Below are 24363 nucleotides of genomic sequence, written 5' to 3' on the forward strand. Positions count from 1 at the left end.
CTAGCTCCAGGAAGAAGTAGTTTATGGAAGATAATTTTCTTATCTTCTCTCTTTCAAACATCAATAGCCATAGCTTAAGGTTACTGGCCTTTCCTAGTGTCCCTCTCTCCCTTGATTTACTAACTCCTTTGGTTGCTGAATTTTTCCTTTTTTTTTTTTTTTTTTTTTTTGTGGTTGATTGTCATTGACAACAAATCATCACTATCTTTAAAAAATATAATTTAATGAACTTATAGACAGTGCTTCACTAATGTTATTTCTTTAGAAAGGCCACTGTTGTGTTCCACTGGACTTGATGCAGGACAGGGAAGAGTTTGTGGGTCAGTTATGACCCAATTATAAAGCAACTGGGGAAGGTGTGGATGCACAGGTCAGCAGAGAGGCAGGAAGGGAGGTAGCAGATGAAGAACTTCAGAGGAGTTTCTGCAGAGTAGGGCAAAGGCAATGGGAAAATGGGAGGGGCTAGAGAAAAATTTCAAAGATTATACATCAGATAAAGTCCCTCCCACCCCCACCCCCATCCCACCCCCATCCCACCCCCAAAGTATTGGAAACAAATCATGAACAGAAGCTTCCTACCTCTGAAAGGAAGTAGAGCAGATGGGTCTATTAAATACACATAATAGTAAAATGCAGAAATATTAAAAAAAAAGTGTAAGGAAAAAACATTTTTTTTTTTAAATTTCAGGGGCATACACATTCTAGCTAATGTATCCAAGAGAACAGTCTGAATAGTAAAGCAGAAAAATGTGCTTTTATTGTCTTCAATGTCTCTACAATGACTTCAATTAGGCTGACACTGTTAAATAATAGAAGTCCGGGAAACTGCTTTTGATGTGTAATCCAGAATGATTACTAATCAGTATCTTAAGTATCTGTATCCAATCCTGGATTCACATGGACTTCAAGGTGGGTTATAATAGATCATCACTTTAACTCATTTGGCTCAAGCTTTCATCTCCTTTGAAAAACTCCTCTAAAATTCCACCTATGTCAGTTTGCATCAAGCTAGGAGTCTAGAGGGGGGGACATGCTTTAAAAGTAATCCATTTAATTGGACCTACCTAAAACAATTAGCAAAATAAATATGAAAAATGATCTCCACATGCAGACACACTTTAGGGATTAGTCTTTAATTCTAAGCAAACACTATGAGAAATAATCCATTCTAAGACTCACTGGCCCTAAATAAGAAAAGCTCCCTCTCCTTCTCCCATTCTCCCTCTTATACTTTCCTTATGTCTCTTTCTTTCCTCTTTTTTCCTCTCTCTCTGCTTCTCCCTCTCTCTTTTTTTAATTCTTCCTCCCTCCCCACTTTCTCTCTCTTTCTTCACCAGCATGCTCTCTGTCTCTGTCTCTCTCTTTGTCTCTCTCTTTTGTTTCTTTTTGTCTCTGTCTCTCTTTGTCTTTCGCTCTTTTGTCTCTCTCTCTCTCTCTGTCTTTCTGTCTCTCACATTCTCTCTCTCTGACTCTCTTTGCTTCTCTTTTATCTCTCTCTGTCTCTGTCTCTCACCCTGTCTCTGCTTCTCTGTCTCTCACTCTCTGTCTTTCTCGATCTCTCTTTTGTCTCTCTTTGTCTCTGTCTCACTCTGTCTCTGTCTCTCTGTCTCTCTCTCTCTGTCTCTGTCTCTCTGTCTGTCTGTCTCTCTCTTTCTTCTCTCTTTTCCTTGAGTTTTTTGGGGGGCGTGGGGAGGAAGGGGGAAACTATGTTTTCTTTCACACCATGATTTTTACAGAAATGTTTTGCATAACTTCATATTTGTTTTCTTAATGGAAGATGGGGGTGGGGAAAAGGGGGAGAATTTGGAACTCAAAGTTTTAAAAGCAAATGTTAAAAAAATGTTTTAAATGTAAATGGGGGAAAATAAAAATACAAAAATATCCTAAAAGAAGAGAAATCTTTAAATGGAATAACTTGTTAAGAAGATATTATATTCTTGATTATTTGAGATTTTTAAGTGGCATCCAGTCTGAAAAATATATCACACAACACATACATAACAGCTATTTATCATAGTGCAGAGAATGCTGAACCTGGAATCAGGATGATCTGAGTTCCAGTTGTGTCTTAGACTATAACTTACATTACTTCTGACTCCCTCAGGGTCCTCATTTTTAACATGAAGATAATACTAGTTACTACCTCCCAAGATTGTTGTGCTAATTAAATGAAATAACATTTGTAAAGTACTTTGAAAATTTTAAAATGTCATAATTGCTAGCTATTATTATTATGCATGCAATTGAATAATTCCTTTTTTTTTATACTTCATTTCTTTCTTCCTGTACTTCAAAGTACCTTTGATCTCAATGATGTGTTTTTCTTTGAATTTTACAGAAAAAATTCTACTTAAATTTAAAATAGATATGTTTATATATATTTATATAGACACACATGTATGTATATATTAGATTTATTTTCTTTTTTTAAATTACGTTTTTTAAAAAATGGACACAAATCTATTTTTATTTTTTCTCATCTTTTATTCCATTGAAGGAAACAAAAAAGGAAAAACATCTTGCTAGTAATTGGCATGAATATTTAAGCAAAACAAAATTTTCTTTATGCCTGTGTACTAAAAATTCATTCCTCATTCTCTCCACCAGGAGTTGGTAATTAGGGCAGTTCATCATTAGCTTACTAGAATCATCAATGGTTTTTGCATTAATCAAAACTTAAAGATTTCAAGTTATTTCTCTTTACAATATTGTTTTTATTACATTTTATTTTTATCATCAACCACACACCAATAAATACATATTCTTATATGTAACTATAGCACTTTTGATTGAAGCAATATTGAAAGAGAAAAAGAATAAGAAAAACTTGGAAGATTATTGAATTTGGATTTAAAGAACTTGAGTACAAACTGACTTTTTCCACTTATTATCTGTGTGACCTTTGCCCAAATGCTTGATCATTCTGGGAGTTTATTTGTAAAAACAATGTGGTCAGGTTATCTTGGTAGGGGGTCCTATCTAAGGTCCCTTTCACTATTCAATCAGGAAATAAGCATTTAATAAGCACTTATTATGTACCAGGCACTTTGCTAAATGTTGAGGATACAAAGAAAGACAAAAACATTCTCTCCACTCTCAACGAGCTTATTTTCTACAAGTGGAAGTGCAAATAATTACAAGAAATATATAAAGTAAATGAAAAGTCATCGCTGAGGGAAAGGGGTACCACTGCTAGGTCTAAATAGATGATCCTCAGGTTATCTGTTGATATTATTTAATTGGTAATTTTCCCAACCTCTTACTGCTCCCCCCTCTCCACCCTGGGATCATAGGTACAACATCCTTATGCAAACTTTTCAATTCAACAGGTATTTCTGGAGCATCATTTATGGCCAAATGCTGGCAATTGTGTGGGATATAGAAAACCTATAAAAAACACATGCTCTTTGAAAAATCACACCTTCTGGGGCGATAGAACCTTAATTAATGAGGCTTTTCTCTGTATATGAGGCCCTGGGGAGAGGTGATTATAATGTCCACCACAATGCAATATAACTATACTAAGTTTCCCAAAGGCTTCAGCAGTGTGAGTCATGGAGATAAAATGTGATAGAAAATTCTTGAGCAACTTGGCTTTTGTTTTCCCCTACTGTGACTGACATGAATAATGCAGGAAATATTATCCACTATTGACGTTCTTTACCTCACTTTCCTTTTCTTTCTTCTGGTTAATGATTCTTCAAAATTGGTCTAAGGATAAACTTACCTACTAATTATTAGGTTAAACAAAGTGCTCTATACTTGTGACTAACACAGTTTTAAGAAGAAGACTTATAGAATCAGGTGGGTAGTAGAAAAATTTAAGTGCCATTTAAAGACTATTTATGGAGCATTGCTATTTTCAGTCATATAAAAAGTGCTAGACCCTCTGGCTAATTGGAATGTTCCCTGTGGTGTCTTAGGACATGATTGGGTCAGCTTGCAACAAAAATCTTCAACTGCAGGCGCTGGGATACAGTACCTGCCTGTCTCAGATAACCTTCTGAAGGGACAAAAGAAAAGAGAAGTCTTTCCTCCAAAAACTCTGTCTTTGGGATCAAGTAATTTCTCCATTTTATCGTCTCTGGAAGTATCCTCTCTCACTGAGGGACTTCAGGAAAATGACATAGTCAAAATTATTAATTATTTTTTGAGAGTTTTTGAGGGGAGCTTGAGATGAAATATCAGGCAGGGTATTATTGCTAAGGCCAATTACAAACAAATACAATCATTGCCTTTGTCAATAATTGTTATCAAACTTTGCTTTTCAAATTTTTAGTTCTTTTTTTCTTAATTTTTTATTTTTCAAGTTATATGTAAAAATAACTTTTTTGGGGGGGTTATAGATGTACAATTTTTTGCATATTTACTTAAAATCATATTGGAAGAGAAAAATAAGAACAAAAGGGAAAAACCATTAGAGAACAAAAAGCAGAAAATAAAAAGGAAATAAAAAGTGACTATAGAATGGATTGATTTACATTCTGTATCCATGGTTCTCTCTCTCTGGATGTGGATGGTATTTCCATCGAAAGTTTATTGGATTGCCTTGGATCACTGAACTACTGAAGAAGAACCAAGTCTTTTATAATACAACATTGTATAATCCTGCTGTTGCTGTGTACAATGTTTTCCTGGTTCTGCTAGTTTCATTCAGCATCACTCCATGCAAATCTTCCAATACCTTACTAAAATCAGTTTTCCATCACTTTTTATAGGACAATAATATTTCATTACTTTCATATACCATAACTTATCCTGCCCTTCTCCAATTGGTGAGCATCTGCTCCTCATTTTCCAATTCTTTGCCACCACAAAAAGGGCTGCTGCTACAAACAATTTTGCACATATAGATCCCCCAAACTCAAATCAGAGAATATTTTAGCTAGAAGAGATCTTAGAGATCAAGGGAAATTGCTTATTACATAGATGAATACACGAAGATGTATAATATAAAGTGACTTGATTAAAGTCACATAGATAGTAATGATTTGAACTCAAGTCTTCTGACTCTGAAAGAATAACTTTCTACTACACCTTGCTGTCTAGAAAATAAAGCCATGTCTTAAAGTTGAGCCCTCCAGGATTGCCACAACGGGTAGTTTTGTGACTACTTCTGAACCACTAATCCAGATCTTTGGGAAGGAACTAATGGTCACAAATTCCAGAAGTCAGAATAAAGTAGATGTTATGAAGTCCAAATCATAGTTAGGAATCAATGAATCTCAGAGGATAGAATAAAGAAAACAGTACTAATATGAGAAATAAAGACTAAGGAAGATACTTAATAATAGAGTTAATTTTCAAAAATTTCCTATGCAAAAGAAAGACAGGTGGTATAGTGATATGATGTCAAGAACATCTGAGATCTCATGTGACCTTAGATACTTACTATCTTTGTGATCCTGAGCAGGTCATTTAACCAGGTTTGTCTCAGTTTCCTCATTTGTCAAAATGAACTGGAGAAGGAAATGGCAAACTACTCCAATATCTTTGCCAAGAAAACACTACATGGAGTCACAAAACTACACATGAGTAGCAATCCTGGAGTGCTCAAAGGAATATGTGGAAGTGTTGACTAGGCGATTCAGGGCCATAGCTGGGTGATTAATGATGTATAACTCCAGAAGTTGGTTGATTTAACCCTCGTTTCTTTCTATTCTTTTAACTATCTTCAATTCTTGCTTTTAATGCATTTCTAATGAATGAAATATCCAACTCTTCCACCTTTATTCAATTTTGCATAATAACTCATACATAGAGCTACCTACATATAATTGTATTGTTGCTGTCATGGTGGTGGTGGTAATATCAATTACTCAAAGAAACAGACAAAGTCAAGTAATCAGACCAAAAAAAAAAAAAGCCCAGTGAATTAATGGGAACTTGAGTCAGATTTAGCAAGCCTTTGGTTGATAATGACTCTCAGGAAATATTCCATTATACTGGATACCTCAGGGGAAAGTTTAGGCGGCACATCTCTGTGACTGACACTGCCTCCCTGGAGTAATCAATGCAGATTGTACTTGCCATTGATCTTTCTGTGATCTACACTCACTTGATCTGCTGTTTTGTATTTGATAGACAGCCCATCACTTGAGACTTGTACTTTATAGAATTCAAAGCTGTACACATTCAGGTCTACTTAACAAAATAATGCTATAGTTTGCTTTCTTGCTTTGGTTAAATCTGTCAGATGAGCAAAAGGGTGCCAATTTAAAGTAATATTTTGAGGGAAAAGTGCCTTAATTTTATTTTTTCCACTTTCACACTCACTATAAAATGGTGTAGGACCACAACTTTAGAATTGGAAGGGAACTCATAGAGGCCATGGAATCCAATTGTCTAATTTTCAGATGAGAAAATGAAGGCTAACGATAATAAATGACTTGTCCAAGTCATACAGTTAGTGAGACAGAATTTAAACTCTGTGCCACCTAGCTGTCTTGGATTCAGCAAATGGAGATAAAGATGATTCTTTTCTCTCCCTCCTCTTCTTCTTTCTTTCTTTCTCTCTCTCCATTTTTCTCCATCTCTCTATTCTTCTCTCTTCCCCATCTCTCTCCTCCACATCTCTTTCTCTCTCTTCCCCTTTTCTTCTTCTATCTCATCTCTAATTCTTTATTCCTCTCTTTATTTCTCTCTTCTTCATTTCTGTCTGTCTCTTTCCTTCTCTCTCTATTTCTGTCTTCAATTGTTTTTGCTTTTCTCTCCTTCTTTCTCTTCTTCTCCCCTCTACATTTTTCTTTCTCTGTCTCTCTTTCCTCTCCTTCTTTCTCTTATCTCCATTTTTTCTGTCTCTTCCTCTACCTCCCCATCCATCTGGCTATGTCTTCTTATCTGCTTTCTCTCCCCTCCATCTTTATTTCTGTCCATCTCTATTCTCCTTTCTTCTTTCCTCTCTATCTCTCTCTATATCTCTTATTTTATATTTCTTCTCTCCATCTCTATGTCTATGTTTCTCTGTCTCTCTTTCCCCACTCTCCTTCTCTTCTCTCCATCTCTCTTTCCTTTTCCTTCTTTCTCTTATCTTACTTTCTGTTTCTATTTCTCCTCCTATTCAACCTTTTTCTCCGTGTCTGACTCTGTCCCTTTATCTTCTCTCTTATTCCTCTTCCCTTCTCTCTCTCTTTCTCTCCTCTCCATTTCTTTTTCTGTTTCTCTTCTTTGCTTTTTTCCCTCTCCATCTTTCTCCCCCTCTCTCTTACTATCACTCTTTCTCTGTTTCCCTCTGTCCTCTTCTTTCTTCCCTCTTCTCCATTTATTTCTTTGTCTCAGTCTCTGTCTCTCCATCTTGCTCTGCCTTTTTGTCTCTGTCTCTGTTTCTTTTTCTTTATCTCTCTCTTTTCATCTCCATTTCTCTATATCCTTTTGTTTTTTTCTGCCTATATCTCCCAACCCTCCCCCCACCTCTCTCCAAGGTCCTCTCTCCAAGTTCTCTTTAACAACTAAGGAAAAGCAATCCTCTATCCCTGCAGTCTTCCTACTAGCTCAGCATTCTCTAACCCTATCAACAATCAAGTCCCTTTATATGTACATATCCCAAGTCCATAGAGCTGTCCTTTAGAACCACCCTGGGCTTGGGTGGATTCAAGGTCATAGATAATTCTAATTACTAGAAAAATGTTTTTACTTCAAGTCTAACCTTGCTTTTTTGAACATTTTACGCTTCACACTTAGTTTTACCCTCTAGGGTCAAGCAGAGCAAATCTAATCTCTCTTTTCCATTACAGCCCCTTTAGAACTTGAAGATAGCTATTCTGTTCCCTTTATTTATTTTTATTCCTTTTCTTCTCCAAACTAAAAATTCTAAAATCCATGGTCTTATAGTTTCTCACTATCCTGATCATCTAAATCGGGAAATGCTCAGTTTAATACATTTCTTAAAATGTGTCTCTCATTACTGAACATAATATTCTAGTACTGGGGGTAGAAATAATACTAGTATTGTCTGTTCTGGACACTAAAGCTCTCACAATTCAGCTTAAGATGGTATTATCATTTGTTATTATCAAATTGTCAACATATTTACCTTGTAGTCTATTAAGACCCAGCCCCAGATTTCTTTCCTTGTTACCTATTCAGATATTTATTGTTATTCAATTACATTCTGTTGTGTCCATTTCTTTATGATCTCATTTAGAGTTTTCTTGGCAAAGATACTGGAGTGGTTTTCCATTTCCTTCTCCAGCCTATTTTTGCAGGTGGGGAAACTGAAGTCAACAGGGTTAAATAATTTGCCCAGGGGCACACATCTAGTAAGTGAGACCAGATTTGAACACAGATGAATCTTTCTGATTTCAGGTTCAGTGCTTTATCCATTGAGGCACCTAGTTGCCCAGATGTTCCTGGTCAGATATACCTTTTCTCCCATTGCTCTTGTGAAATTAATATTTGGAATGAAACATGCACACAACTATATGTAAAACAAGATAATACATATAACAAATTCACATTTGATAGGGAATGAATAGTCATTTTAATGATTTTGTGCAGAAGAATAACATTAAAATATTTTAGGAGCTACATCACTATCAAGGATTTGTTAATTATGATCCTAAATTAGAAATTGTTTGTTTCTCTTCCCTACTTCTTGAAACTAAGCGTAGGATTTTACTTATTTCTCCAATAAATTTCTTCTTTTTAGAGTCAGCTTATATATTATAGGCAGAGTTAAAATTAGGATTTCTATCCTAGTACTACCTGGTCACTATCGGCTGTCATGTAGAAGGGTCAGATTTTGGGATGCTTGATCCATGGGCTAAAACAAATTACAACCAACCAAATGAAGATTTGGAACCAGATCATTCAATTGACTCTTAAAGTGCAAAGTTCCATCTCATTCATTTTCAGAGTCTTCCTTAAAGGGCACAGTTGACAACATTGAAAGGGTAGAGGAGATCCTGAATTCTCTTTGTTACAGTAGTTATTCATTATTCATTCATCCAACAGTTCAATAAACATTAAGAACTTGGTGTTTGCACACACTATGCTAGGGTCCGGGGACCCACAGGATTTAGCTGAGGTGAGTACACTATATCTTTTTAATATAAGGTATCTAGGTGCCTTAATGAATATAGCACCTGGGTCTGGATTTAGGAAGATATAAGTTCAAATACTAGATGTATGATTCTGAACAAGTTACTAAATCCTGTTTGCCTTTTCTTACCTATTAAATGAGCTGGAGAAGGTAATGATAGTATCTTTGTCAAGAAAACCCTAAATGAGGAAATAAAGTATTAGAAACAACTGAAAAATAACAAAAATCTAATCTATATATCTATATGCTTATATGTATATCTATTTCTATAGATTTATAGATAGATAAATAAATATTTCAATATGTATGGCTTCCTTTGCAAACCTTTGTATTGTATTTTTATTGTATTTTATTTTAAAAACATTATTTAAAGAAGATTACCATAGTCTTCCCCCAAAAGGGAAAGTCAAAAGGTTCATGACAAAATAAAGGTTAAGAACTGGTTTAGTAGAAAAATAATATATATAGAGAAAACAATAAGATACAATATATCAGAGATGTCTTAAAAGGAAGCACTTGAACCAAGGGACATGAGTTCAAAGGGAAAAGATTATTCCAAATATGGGATTTAGGAAAGTCTTCATGAAGAAGGTACAATTCCAGTTGCCCTTTAAAAGATAAGTAAGTTCAGCAGATAAAGAAAGCCAGCAAAGACATTCTGTAGTCCTGATATGACTTCCTATTGAAGAAGAAATGGGAAACATTAATCCTCTTAAGAGGAAATGAATCTCATTTTTTATCCACTCCCACCTTTTATAAGAAGAAAGAAAATAAAAGAAAGGTTTTATCCCTGTAGGAAGGTGAAAGAAAGTCACACTTGATTTTATCCAGCACCTTTATTGGCTGTTCAGCAAATGAAGCTTCTTCAGACCACTCTGGACACTACTGTGTGGGTTTCAATTGCTTTTCTCTGCCTCAGGTTATTGTTTATCTCTCAGGCTAGATAGCACTAAGTCAAATCAGTGCTTCTCTGTCGGAGAAACCTGGAAAATTCTGAATGCTTCTATTTTCAGACTAGGTCCCAGTCACTGAATCTATATTTAAATAATTGTTTCAATGGGACAAGATGGACCCTTATTCTTCTAAAGATAAAGATCATTTCCCTCCATGATTGCTGGGTACACACTCAGGGGGCACATTAAGAGAATTTTCACCAAAATTCAAGTTAAATTTATTCAGGAACTGGACCAGAGCTTTTCTCAAATGTATTATCTCTTGCAATTCATCTATTCATTCCACAGAATTATACACATTATTTCTTCCTAGTGAAACCAAAAGAGTGCAGATAAGTCAGAAGCCTTTGGTTCAAATTGTGCTTCTGATGCTGTCTGTGGTACATTGGATAAGTCTCTTAATCTAATTTCATTTCAGTTATAATATAATATCACCTATAAAATGAGGTGATTGGACCAGAGGGCTTCTGAGTTTCTTTCCAGCTCCTGATAAATATTCTTAAGATTGTCTGACCATTAAAAATGAGGTAATGGTACTTAGGGACTATCATGGATTATACCTTGCTGAGGTAAAGACATTTTGAAGGTAAAGCAACACTCTTAATTTGTATGGCCTAAAGCTCTCAGGGAAGTATGGCATCACAGAAATGGAAGCTGATATTACCTAAATACATCAACAAAATGATTTCACTTGCCACCTGGAGTGTGTTTCTTTAAACTCTTTGTATGGCCCCTAATGAAAGTTCTGGTCCTGTCAGCCACTGTGTAAATGATATCAGTGAAGTCCATTTATCAAGTCCCATCGTAAATGTTATCGGGGAAGAGTACAAGCTGTCTACTAAATCACCTGCACATATTTGTTGTTCCTGCAGCCTCTGCTGAGTCATACATAGTCACATCAGACTGCTCATCTTCGAAGGAGGGGAAGGAGGGAGCTAGGGAGAGAGGAAAGAAGGGAGGGAGGGAGGGAAGGAGAGAGGGAAAGAGGAAGAGAGAGACAGAGATGGAGATGGAAAAAGAGAGAGAGGGAAAGAGAGAGAGACAGACAGACAGACAGACAGACACAGGGAGACGGAGAGAGAGACAGAGAAACAGAGACAGAGACACACAGAGAGAGCCAGAGAGGGACAGAGAAACAGAGACAGACAGACAGACAGAGACAGAGGAAGAATATAAACAAGAACTCCCCTCAAGCCGAGAGAAATGAAGGATACTTTATGGGGAGCAGCTCACATATTCATCATGCTTTCAGGCAGCCAATTTAAACAAATGTTGACCAGCTGCCAAAAGGATGTAGTAGGCTTTGTAAGAAGAATCAGTGCCATCACATCCACCAAGAAGAAGGAATGGAGAAAAATACAGACTAATCCTGAAAGACACCGTATAAAGAATTATATTCTATGTTAACACCTCCGTTGTACTCTGAAGTAGCTTTCAGGGCCCACTGTAAATAGGGAAAAATGTGTATTTTCTCAGTCAACACTACCACCATTGATAAGCATTTATTGAGTGCTCTCATTATGTGCTGGGCTCTAAGAACTAGTGAGACAGTGAGAAATATTGGAAAAGGGGAAAGAACACAGGAATAAATCCACCTACTATATGTATAATGTGTAAACGGAAAGTAATTTCCTAGGGAAGGTACTAGCCCTGAGGGTGGTGTGAACCAGAACCAGAAGAAAGGCTTTATGCAAAAGGTCACTCCATCACTCGATAAACATGTTTAAAGTAATTAAACATGTGCCTGACCCAGGCAGTTAGTAACACAGTTGGTGGAGTCCTGGGTTTGAAGGTAGGAAGTCATGAAATGCACCGTTGTTCATCTTCATGCCGAACTGTTGACATCTCCACAAGATTACTTTTGCCCTTTCTTTCCCTCTTTCGCTTTTTCAGTTCCTTTTTATGTGTTGTCTTCCTCCATCAGCATGTAAACACTTCAAAGATAGATACTTTTTTTTTCTTGTGTTTGTATTCCCATTGTTTGACATAATGTTTATTTTTAAAAATGTCTTAATTTTTTAAATCTATGAAATAAAACAAGCATTTCTATAACATACTGTTTATCAAATAAATAGTAAGTGCTCTTAATTGATTGTTGACTGGCTGAGTCTGGGAGGGAACCAGGAAAGTAAGGAGACAGGAACGAGGAAGGAATAGTTTCCAGACTGGAGATTCAGTTAGTGAAGGTGCCCTGAGTTGGGAGAAGGATAGATGTCTGTGAGGAACAATAAGAAGACCCATGTTGATGGATCACAGACTATATTGGTGGAAATAAAAAGACCAAAAAAGTAGAAAGGAGGCAGATTATGAAAGGCTTAAAAACTAGAGGATTTTATATTTTATCCCAGAGGCAATAAGAAGCCACTGGAGTTTCTTAAGTAAGAGGCAGGACTTGGGGGAAGAGTATGACTTACTAAGACTGCATGTTAATGTTATTTTGGCAACTGAGTAGAGATTGCTCTACTAGAAAAAGATGAACTCTGAGGTAGGAAGGGCAACCTGAAGGCTATTATAATAATTTTAGCTCGAAGGGATAAAGGCCTGCAATAAGATGGTAGTTGTGTAAATGAAGAGAATGGGTCCTAGGCAAGAGATTTTGTGATAACAAAATTTGACAATAAATTGTATGTGTGCAAAGAGATGATGATGACATGAAGTTTTTGAGACCCTAAAAACTGGGAGGATGGATGGATGGAGATTTTAAGTTTTTAAAACATAGTTTTTAGCTCATAGTAGGTGTTTAGTACATAACTGATTGTTCTAACCTCATCCTATCTACTTCTTTAACTTTTGTTATAATTTCATGAGTAATACCTTTATTGCAGAGATAATGACTAGAGCTCCATCTCTGGTTCCTACACGACCACTTAATCCCACTGACTATATAACAAAATGAATTGATTGTTATTACTGTGGACTTAAAAGAAAGAAAGCTTCATTACAAGTACATTCTATTTTCGTTCTTTATGCCTAAGGAAAGAAAGGAAGGTAAGCTGGCTTTGGGTGTACAGAAGTGAAAGGACCTATGGTTCTAGAGACAGCATATCTTTTCAAGTTATTCTTTGGTCTACAATTTTAAGAGTGAAAATCACCTAGAAAGGGCTCAAGTAACATATTCATGTGAATGACCCAAAGCAATTTCCCTAATTATTCACTTGTCAATAGGTGTTTATTAGGTCAAAGTGACTTTAGTTGTGATGGAAGGGATGGAAAGAGAAAGAATGAAGTTCAGGTTGAAAGGTTTGGATTTGCTGCATTCTATGTAAAGCTGAGGGCTTATGGGAAAAAAAACATTGCTCTGAGCATGATATTTCTATGCATTCAATTTAGTCAAAATCTATGAACATTTATAAAGCTACTATTATGTGGAAAGTAGATGTAGCTAATCACAGATGGCATACATATGCTCTACTATTTTCTTGAATTTGACTTGTCCCAGATTAAACTTTGATTTCTCTCTGATTTTATTTTGTTGACATATTAATAAAAATGGAATATGCAAACATTTGTTTTCCTAAGTCAATATGTGATCCCTAAAGATCTTTATGTATGGTTTAGTGGCCTCTATTCCTATTTGAATTCTGCATTACTAATATAGAATACTATGCTAGATATTGGGAGATAAAAATATTCATAAGACAGAGTCCTTGACCTCAAGAAGCCAACAATCTAATGCTAAATTATACACATGAAAATATCCACAATATAGAATACATGAAAATTATTAAGGAAGATCTGAAGAAGGAAAAATCATTTCCAGCCAGGATCAGTTGGAAATCAAAGAGGGTAATATGGAAAAGATAAGCATCTTAAAAACAACTACACCACTAAAAGGAATATTTAAACTTTAGAAACAACTTTCAAAGAAATGGTAAAAGTGAGTCAGTATGATGCAGTTGATAAAGCTTAGGACTTAGAGTCAGGAAGACTAATGTTCATAAACCTGCTTCAGATACTTAGTAGCTCTGTGATTCTCAGAAAGTTGTATCACCTGATGGGCATCAGTTCCTTTATCTGTAAAATTAGGGAGTTGGACAATTACCTCTGAGCTCCTTCCTTTAAATCTTTGACCTATGAGTCTATGAACATAATGGAAAAATGAAGAAGTTATTGACGTAATAAAATTTTGTGACTGGTGACATGGGTAAGGCAGGCATGAGTTGGTGGGAAAATGGAGAATTTTACAACATTAAGAGAAAGAAAAAAAACTTCTGGTCTTCACAGAATTCATTTCTTTTCTAGGTTAGCATTGAAATCTGGTCCTTTGGTTCTTTGTTGCCAATTGAGGAAATGTTCTTAGTACTGAATGGCATTCAACTCATAACAGAGTTAAATGGGAATGATACAGAGTAAAATACAGGTACCTCTGTTATTTGTGAAGTGAATAATCATGAGGCACTTGATAAAAGGCTGGGAAAGTGGGAAGAACTGTTATGGAAAGGAATAGCTCCACACTAGTGGGTAGAATGTCTGGCCCGGAATCAGGAAGATTCATCGAATAATTCTGTGTGACTCAGCTTCCTCACCTTTAAAACAGGGAAACTGACTCATATTTAAAATTAGTTGGAGAAGGAAATGGCAAACCATTTCAGTATCTCTGCCAAAAAAAAAATTCCAAATAGGATCACAAAGAATTGTATATTACTCAAAAATAAACAGCAACAATAAACAAAAGTGATAGCAATTTTGGTGCCCAGCTGAAGCATGAAATGGATCCTCAAATCAGCTTTGTAACTCATCACATCAATAAAAAACAATAATTAATTAAGGCAAATTCGGTTGTGAACTTGGGAAAATTAGTTATTATTGTGAATTATGGCATAGACTTCTGGAGTTAGAAATAACTTGAAAGGTTATGTGGTTTAATTCATGGGTTTTATGTACTGTACTCTTCTCTACTCTTTTAGAGAGGTTTTAGTGAGATATCTTCCAGTAAAAAGTAGGAGGGTGGGCAATACTAGAATCATTTACCCTGAATATGAAAAAATGGTCTTGCTTATAGTGAGGGGGTGCTAGAAGGGGCAAAAAAAGGTAAAGCCTCAGGAACAAGACTGAGGATTGAAAAAAGCCAGAGATGGAATAGATAAGGGATTTAAAAAATTTTTGATAAGGGATATCTTTGATTTTTATGTTGCTCTCATTTCTTAATAAACCCCTCCTTCAACCAGCAAGCTAAGCCTTGCAACAGGTAAAAAGAAAAAAAAAAGAAACTATATCACCAAAAACAAAATCAACCAATGCATTAACTCAGTCAGTACATACAACATTTCACCCCCATAGTTGTGGTGGTTTTAGGTAACTTGGATTTTCATAGCACTTGAAGTTTTGCAAAGTTCTTTACTTACGTGATCTCTTTTGATACTCAGAATAATGCTATAAAACCTCACTTTACAGATGAGGTAGGTAACTGAAATAGAGGTTGTGACTTGCATAGGGTCATATAACTAGTAAAGTGCCTGAGGCAGGATTTGAACTCAAGTTTTTATGATTACACATTTGGCAGTCTATTATGCTCTCTAGCTGCCTCCACAGTCTCATTTGCTCTATCTCCACAGGTTAAATTAAGAAGATGAAGTTTAATTCATACAGAGAACATATAATCTTATTGCTGTTGTTGTTCAGTTGTTTCAGTCATGTCTTATGACCCCATCTGGTGTTTTCTTGACAAAGATACTGGAGTGGTTTTTTTCCTTGTCCAACTCATTTTCAGATGAGGAAACTGAGGCAATCGGAGCTAAATGACTTGTCCAGGATCTCATAGCTGGCAATTATCTGAGGCTGCACTGGAATTCAAGTTTTTCTGACTACAGGCCTAGAATTCTATCTGCCTTGCCACCTAGTTGCCCCTGTATAATCCTATATTTGGGTTAAAACCAGTAGAGAAAAGATAAGCAATTTCTGCTCTAGCATCAGAATTAACTAGTTCTTATTATTACTATCAGATATTATTTATTCCTAAAATATTGCTCCAGGATGGTAGTACTTTTCTCCCCATTTATTCTTTGGGGAAAAGTTTAGAGTGATTTATTTGGTGGAATGTAGGAAGACTGGGAAAATCTTCCCTTTTTCTATACTTTTTAGAACCTGATCTTCCCTTTGCTACTAGTTCCTGAGGTAACCAGGCAAAAGAGTCCCACAAAAAGAAAAGCTCATGTAGAACAAAATTTCCATCTGAAAAATCAGTTTCCTTTATCTGCAAATGATGCAGGATTTGTCATTTAAATGTTTACCCCCTCTAAATTTCCCAGCTCTGCTGTAGCAAGTTATATGGCACATCCTAATTATAACTTTATTCTAGCTCCAAGGTTATGAGTTCAAGAAAAATATGGTCAACCCTGGAGCCAGAGTAAAGCCATAACTAGATAGATGTGGGATATCTGCCTTAGTTTCTTTGCTTTACTTTTTCTTTCTATTTTGTTTGTTTTGTGTATTTCTCATTAGTAGCTTCCTCCAAATGTCTGGTGAGTCAGGGGCTTCTCCAGATGTGAGGACATTTAACCTGTTTAAAATTTAGCAGATTGCTGTTTATGCATGTCACTTAGAATCATCACAAACAATTTATAAACATTTCTTTCAAACAATGTTCCAGCTGTTGGTGGCTAATCCAAATGCATCAAGTGTACCAGTTGGGGATCTATTGCTTTGATAGTAAATGACCACAAAACTGTTACCCAGTCTGCTTTCTCAGAATTTTTACTTAATTATATCTTTATTTCTCTTAAGAAAGGCCTGGAAGATAGGGGGAAAGCAGGAGGAAGATGTAGTTTGAGGGCTTTGTAGCCCAGCTCGCCATTTGCTTGATTAATAATATTTTTATTCACTTTTCTCAACTGTGTAATGGGATAACACTTATAACAATAATAGTATAATAATGGGGATAATAATAATAATATAAGTACCTACCTCCCTGGGTTGTTAGGAATATCAAATGAGATAGTGAAGGTAAAATGGTTAAGACAGTGCTACATGCTATGTAAATGCTAGCTATCACCATTGTTATTATTAATATTATCCTTATTACTATAATAGTGCCTACCACAGGAAGTGTTGGGAATACAAAAAGATAAATGAAGTATCCCCTGACCTTTAGGAATTTAAATTCTATTAGACTACTAAAGGTTGACCCTACATGATAGGAGAATCATTTGAGAACAGTTGATTTGGCTTAGTTTCCTCTTCTTTTGAACTGGCACTTTCATAGTTAAATCAGTTTTTGTGCTGTTCTTCTTTCTGGAGTAGAGCCAGACTGGATGTTCTCTCTGAAGAGTTTATCAGTCAGAACTTTGCAATTTAGCTGGCTAGGCAAGAGAGAATCTTATCAGTTGATGTTTAGGTAAACACTTATAGTCCATTTAGAAAGGGAAAAAAAAGATGATGCTCTGCATATAAATTAGAACTTCAGTGCTTTTCTAAAACCTGGGGAAAGAACTAGGAAGCAACTTGGACTAGGAAGACTAGATAAAAGAAGAAAAATCTTTTGTAGTTATAAACATATAGGGATTGATTACAATATAATATTTTATTAGGTTCTATTATAGGATGAATGAAAAAACAAGGTCTTCCTGCAGTTTTTACCTATACATAGTCAGTGGCTCAATCAACAATCATTTATTATGTGATTACTCTGGGTCAGATCCTGTTCTAAATACTGGGGATATGAAAAAAGGGGAAAAATAGATTTCAGAAAGCTCACATTCTATTGTCATTACCTGCTGCTCCAAACAGGTTCTTAAAATCTATTTGAGTGAACCACTTACCTAAATTCACAGCTAATAAACCTTCACTTTAGGTTAATTTTTTTTTCCAATAGGAATGAAAATTCAACACATATTGAGATAAGGTAAAGAATATTTACTTAAAACATGCAAAATGACTAACATGGAAATGTTTACATGATTGCACATGTAAAGCCTGTATCAGATTATTTACCATCTCAAGGAGAGAGAGAGGGAGGGATAGAATTTGGAACTCAAAACTTCTAAAGAAACATTAAAAATATTGTTTTAACATGTAATTGAGGAAAATATCAATATAAAAACAACATGCATGCTAAATGGCATAACCTTAAATTGCTCAACACTAATTTTCTAAACTATAATATATCCAAACTCCAAGAAACAGGAAGACTATTAAGGTTTTTCCTAAGACAAAAACAACACTCTCCTAAGGGTGTTGCTTCTACCACTATGCAAAATATGGTGGGTTTTATAGAGACTAGTTTCTTTTTCTCAGAACCCGAAAGAAAACCATTTTTTTTTCTCTCCTTTAGCAGGTATTCTTGTGTCTGGAGGATGCAGTTTTTAAAGAATCAGACTGTTATACTAGGAACTGATTCTTTCTGTCTTTGTGTCTCTGTCTCTGTCTCTACCTCTAACTCCATCTCCTGGTCTTTTTCTTTCCCTGTCTCTGTCTCTCTCTCTGTCTCTGCCTCTTTCTCTTTTTACTTTTTCTCTTTATTTTGCCCTGTCTTGTGTATTTCTCATCAGTAGCTTCCTCCAGAGAGTTCATGTGCCTTTCTTTTCAAAACCTTCATGTTTGATAACCTATCTCCCAGTCACTGATAGGTATTATGGAGAGGTCCCTTAAACTATTTATTTCCGCTCGAAAGGGGACACATACCTATGTGAAAAGATATGAGAACAAATAGCTAAGAAACCTGTGTAAAATGAGCTCATGAAAAAACACAAAATGAACGAATAAGTACCAAAGGGCTGCAGACTAAAGAGTAATGGGGTTTGGAGGTAGGGGTGACCCATTCAGAGCAGAGTTCCTAGAGGAGTCATCTATCTGATTGACTTGAGTGACTTGACTCCTTACAAAGTTCCTAAAGTCACATTCTTTTTGAAGATTCAAAGAAATATCTTTTTCTATCAGCACACAGATGGTTTCCCTGCTCTGTCTCATACATCTCCATTTCAAATAGAGACTAGATTATTTTCTCCCATCCTATGAATCCAATAGTAAACAACATTTCAACACACCTGTGGATGCTACATGGTGTTATCTCTGTTTGCCATACCCTCTCTGAAGTATTTTCTTTTTATTCTGAACTTGTTCTTCATCAAAGACAGGAGCCATGAGCTCTGCACAGGATTATAATTATTGAATTTAAGAAAAGTATTTTTTTCATATACTTTCACACAGATTTTGAAAATTTCTAATCTCATAGATCTCTTGTTTATATTCTCAGTGAATAAAGTAGTTAAGGCTTCTCTCTAGGATTTTTGTATAGATGCTAAATTATCAGAGAATTTTTATCCTGGTGCTTATGAGATTCTTTATGAAATCTCACTTTTTTCACATGAAAATCTTTATTTACAAATGGAATTTAAATTGCAAACCATTTCAGAAATGAGTATATGTGAGTCTACATATACATACAATCAGTGCTATACTGGGTTAATTTGAAGGTTTTACACCATTTGGAGGTGCACAGGTTCCAGCTAGAAATCTGTACTCCTAAATGAATGAGTAAAAGAATAAATGAATATTTACCAGGTGCTATTATGTTGTAGATACTGTACTTAATGCTAGAATATAAAATTCTAAAATGGGACAGTCCCTTCCATATACTTTTATTTTAGTTTCTAGATTATACATGTACATTAATTTTTTACATATTTCCATATGAGTCTTGTTGGGAGAGAAAAATCAAAACAAAACAGAAAAACAATGAAAAAGAAAAAAAAACAGAAGAAGAAATAGTATGCTTTGATCTGTGTAAGTCTCCAGCCTTTCCTTATTTAAGTTTAATTCACTTTCATGTCATGGCATCACCTCTCTGTCATGGTCCTTTCCTTTCTCCTTTCCTCCATCCCACCCTCCTTCCCTTCCTTCCTTCCTTCCTTGTTCCTCCCTCCCTCCTCCCTTCCTTTCTTCCTTCCCTCCTTCCTCCTTCCTTCTTTCCATTCCTCCCTCCTTTTATTCTTTCCTTCCTCTCTCCTTTTATTCTTTCCTCCCCTCCCTCCTTTCCTTTCTTCCTTCCTTCCTTCCTTCCTTCCTTCCTTCCTTCCTTCCTTCCTTCCTTCCTTCCTTCCTTCCTTCCTTCCTTCCTTCCTTCCTTCCTTCCTTCCTTCCTCTCTCCTTTTCTTACTTCTTTCCTCCCTCCCTTCCTCCCTCCCTCTCTTTCTTCCTTTCTCTCTCCCTCCATTCTTCCTTCTTCCTTCCCTCCCTCCTTCCCTTCCTCCATTCCTCCTTCCTTCCTTTTCTTCTTCCCTTCCTTTCTTTCTCCCTCCCTCCCTCCTTTCCTTTCTTTCTTCCTTTCTTTCCTCCTTACTTCCCTCTGTCTGTCTGTCTGCCTACAGATGCTACTAAAAACATTTTTTTTGCACCTCTGAACCTTCCCAAGATATCTTGGGGTTAACTTGCTAGATTTCTTTCATAAGGATCAGGACTTAAACCAAAACCAATCTGATTTTCGTCGACTACTAATAGGTCCTAGGTCAAACCCCATTTGGTCATTCTTTGAGTCTTGATTAACTCACATTAAATATAAATAACAATCATATATGACCAGGTGAAAGAGAACATTCTTTGCCTCATTTGCTCCCTAACCTTAATCACTGAATGGATGCAGCCTCAGTCAGACTAAGATCTGTTGAAGACCTTTGCTTAAAAAGGCCAGAATCTCCCATTTGCAGGCCCATCTCCAGTCATCCTGATCTATATCTTGCTACTGGACCCAGAAGACTTTGAGGGGAAGGGAGGCAGGTGACCTTGCCCAGCCCTCCCGCACTGAAATCCAATTCACTTGTGTGTCACAGCATCTCCTCCCTGATGTCATGGTCTTTTTCCAGAATGAAGGATAAACACTAACGATAACAGCAACCATCCAAAGTGCAGGAATTGCCTCAGATCCCTGATTTTCTGAGAAGAGTAAGTCTATTATATTTGATCATCACATAATCTTTCTGTGGCTGTGTACAATATTTTTCTGGTTCTACTTTGCTTCATTCAACATCAGTTCACATAAATCTTTTCAGGCTTTTCTGAAATCACCCTACTGATCATTTCTTATAGATCAATAATATTCCATTATATCCTTATATCATAACTTGTTCAGCCATTCTCCAACTGATAGGAATCTCTCTATTCATTTTCCAATTCATTGCCACCACAAAAAGAGCAACTACAAACACTTTCACAATGTGGGTCCTTTTCCTTCTTTTATAATCTCTTTGAGTCACAGACCCAGTCATGGCACTGCTAGATCAAAGGGTAAGCACAATTTTATAGCCCTTTGGACCTAGTTCCAAATTATTCTCCAGAATGGCTGTATCAATTCACAAAGGAGTTTATATTTTAATAGGAGGATATACTGGAAAGTGAGGGAGAGAAGGAAGTATTAGTCTGAGGGGGTGACAGGGAGTGGAATAACAGGGGACCTGGTTGTTATATATTTTCTAGCCTTTATTTACTTGCTATTCTAATAGCATGATGTAGAAAGGAGAATGGGACATAGCAGAGGCAAGTTAAAAGGCATGATTCTCATGTGGAATAGGCCCTGGACAATGTCTGATTAGGATGTGAAGCATGCTCCAGGGCTAGCTACATATAATGGCTTAGCTGAGTGTTCATTTACCCACTACTCTGAACAATGCAGCTTCAGGGAAGAGTATCAAATTTGAGTGCATGAATTCCCTGACAATGGAAAGGTCTAGTCAAGATGGTCACTTTTTTTTCCTCTAGGAGGATAAATGGCAGAAAAGCACAAAACAAATCAAATCTCTAAACTTTGTTAAAGCACTTGCTTTGTGTCACACAATATACTAGGCACTGGAAATGTAAAAATAGAAAATGAAATCTCTGCTCTAAAGGACAGAGGGAAAGAGAAGGAGACAAAGAGAGATGCTACATATTGAAAGATAGCTATTGACAGAGATATAGATTTAGAGGGAACATGTACAAAGTTAGTACATAGTAATGAAATGCAGGGTCATTATTGAAGGGAAGGCACTGCTAGTAAGAGGAATCAAGAAAAGCATCATATTAAATATACTATGTCTTAAAGGAATGGAAGGATCCTGGGAAGTATAGATAAAGAGGGAAGAGGTTCTTGACATGGGCAAGGCCTGAAAATGGGAAATGAAGAATGATAAGAGAAAACCAGCAGCAAACCCATTTTGGCTGGATTATAGAGTAGAGGGAAGGGAATAATTTTTAATGAGACTAGAAAGATAGATTGTATTGAATACTGAAGGCTTTAACTTTCAAACAGGAGTTTCTGTTTATAGTAGAAGTGATAAGGAAGCCATTGGAGTTTATTGAGTAGGGGAGTAGTATGTTGACAAATGTGCTTTTAAAAAAGTGACTTTGGCAGCTATTGCTCGAAGGACTGGAATGGGGAGAGATAGGAGAAGAGGCAGGGGGATGAACTAGGAGAACTTTTCACTAATCTATCTAATAAGTGATAAAGAGTTGAACTAGAGCAGTAACTGTATGAATAGATACAAGGGGTTGAATGTGAAAAATGTAGGTATACACAATGTATACATACATACATATTGTATTTATACATATACAATTTAGCAGCTGATGTCATGTATAAAGTTAATGAGAATGGATTTTTACATAATATTAAGTTTACAAACTTAGAGATTGTAATGACTGTTATGCCCTCAATAGAAATGGGGAAATTTAGTAGAGGGGGAAGTATGGGAGAAAATAATACATTGTGTTTTGTACTTTAAGATGCCTTTCTGGTATCCAGTTTGAGGTGTCCCATAGGCAGTTGATAATGCAAGACTATAGATCAGGAAAGAGATGAGGACTGGATTTATAGATCTTAGAGTCTTTTGCATAGAGATAATAATTAAGCTCATTGCAAATAGTGTCACTGAAAGATATAAAGAGAGGAGTACCTTAGACTGAGCCTAATTTTGTAGCCATTGTTATGGGGTATGATATTGTGCATAAGCCATCAAAGAAGGGGAAAAAAGAGGAGGAACAAAAAAAAAAGAGCAGTGTCATGAAAATGTAGCAAAAAGGGAATATCTAATAGGAGAGAAGTAGATAACAGTATAAAACATATCAGTGAAATCATAACAAGAAGAATGATAACTAATGAGATACTAGCAGATCTGGCAATTAAGAGATGGTAATTTAGAAAATAGGAAAGTGAGTGAGAGAAGAGGCAATTAGTGGAGACAGATTTTTCTAGGAGTTTGGATGAGAAGAAAAAAAATATGGGATAAAGTCTTGAAGGCACATGATGGGATCCATGTTTGAGTAGCCCTTGGGTTCCTGATAGATGATTGCATAGGATATAAACCATGGTCTGATTCTACTTACATATAGTAGGTTAGCTGAATTTTTATTTAGTCACTTATCAATCAAAGTAGCTCCAGGAGTTTGGCTTAAGAAACTTAGATCAGAGCAGAATATCAATGCATCTTAAATGGAGTCTACTTTATCCTAGAGGCCAGAAGAATCTTTTTATATGACTGTTTATGTATTAATGGATCAATTTTCTTCACTCCCTATCTTTTGTAAGGATAGAAATGCACAGTTGTAAAATTGCCTTAGATTCATATTCTAGAAAGTAAGCCCCTCATTTAATTTAGGAGTTTTGAAAGATCTTTGGGGAATTCTGAAAATCCATCATCCTTCTCGATGATAAATTCTTTAAACCAAAGAAGTTTGATTGACAGGTGAAACATATAGTAATTTGCTGAGAACACACATTCATCTGCTTCTGTAAGTATGGTTAGGGCAGCAGGTTTTTTACTTCTAGAATATCAAGGGCTTTAAAAGCTAAAAAAAAGAAGTTTTAACTTTATGTTAGAGGCAACAGAAAGTTACTAGAGCTTCTGGAGTAGAGGAATGCCATAACTAGACATGTGTTTTAGCTATGTACATTTGGCAGCCATGTGGAGGATAGAGGAGACAGAAGAGACATTGGAGGTCAGGGAATTAACTAGGAGACCACTGCAACGATATAAATGAAAGATGGGTACATGAAACACTGTAATGGTTCATATACTGTGTGAATAGAGAGAATAGTACAGATATGAGATATAAAATGGAAGTAATATTGACAATATTTTACAAGATAAGATTATGGTGAGTAAATCACTCAGTCCATACTATAACTATAAATACAGGAGAACAAGTTGCATCTGAGATCAGGTATACATAGTGTTCCCTTGTTTGAGATCCTAGAGGGTAATTTTATAGCAACTAATGTGGAACATGGGGCTATCCAGTTATTTCATCAACCAGGAACTAACTGGTTTACAGAGACATTTGTTTCTTTATTTCTTTATTTATTTTAATAGCCTTTTATTTACAGGTTATATGTATGAGTAACTTTACAGCATTGACAATTGCCAAACCTCTTGTTCCAATTTTTCCCCTCCTTCTCCCCACCCC

Source organism: Sarcophilus harrisii, chromosome 2 (assembly GCF_902635505.1).
Source record: "Sarcophilus harrisii chromosome 2, mSarHar1.11, whole genome shotgun sequence".
NCBI classification, from domain to species: Eukaryota; Metazoa; Chordata; class Mammalia; order Dasyuromorphia; family Dasyuridae; genus Sarcophilus; species Sarcophilus harrisii.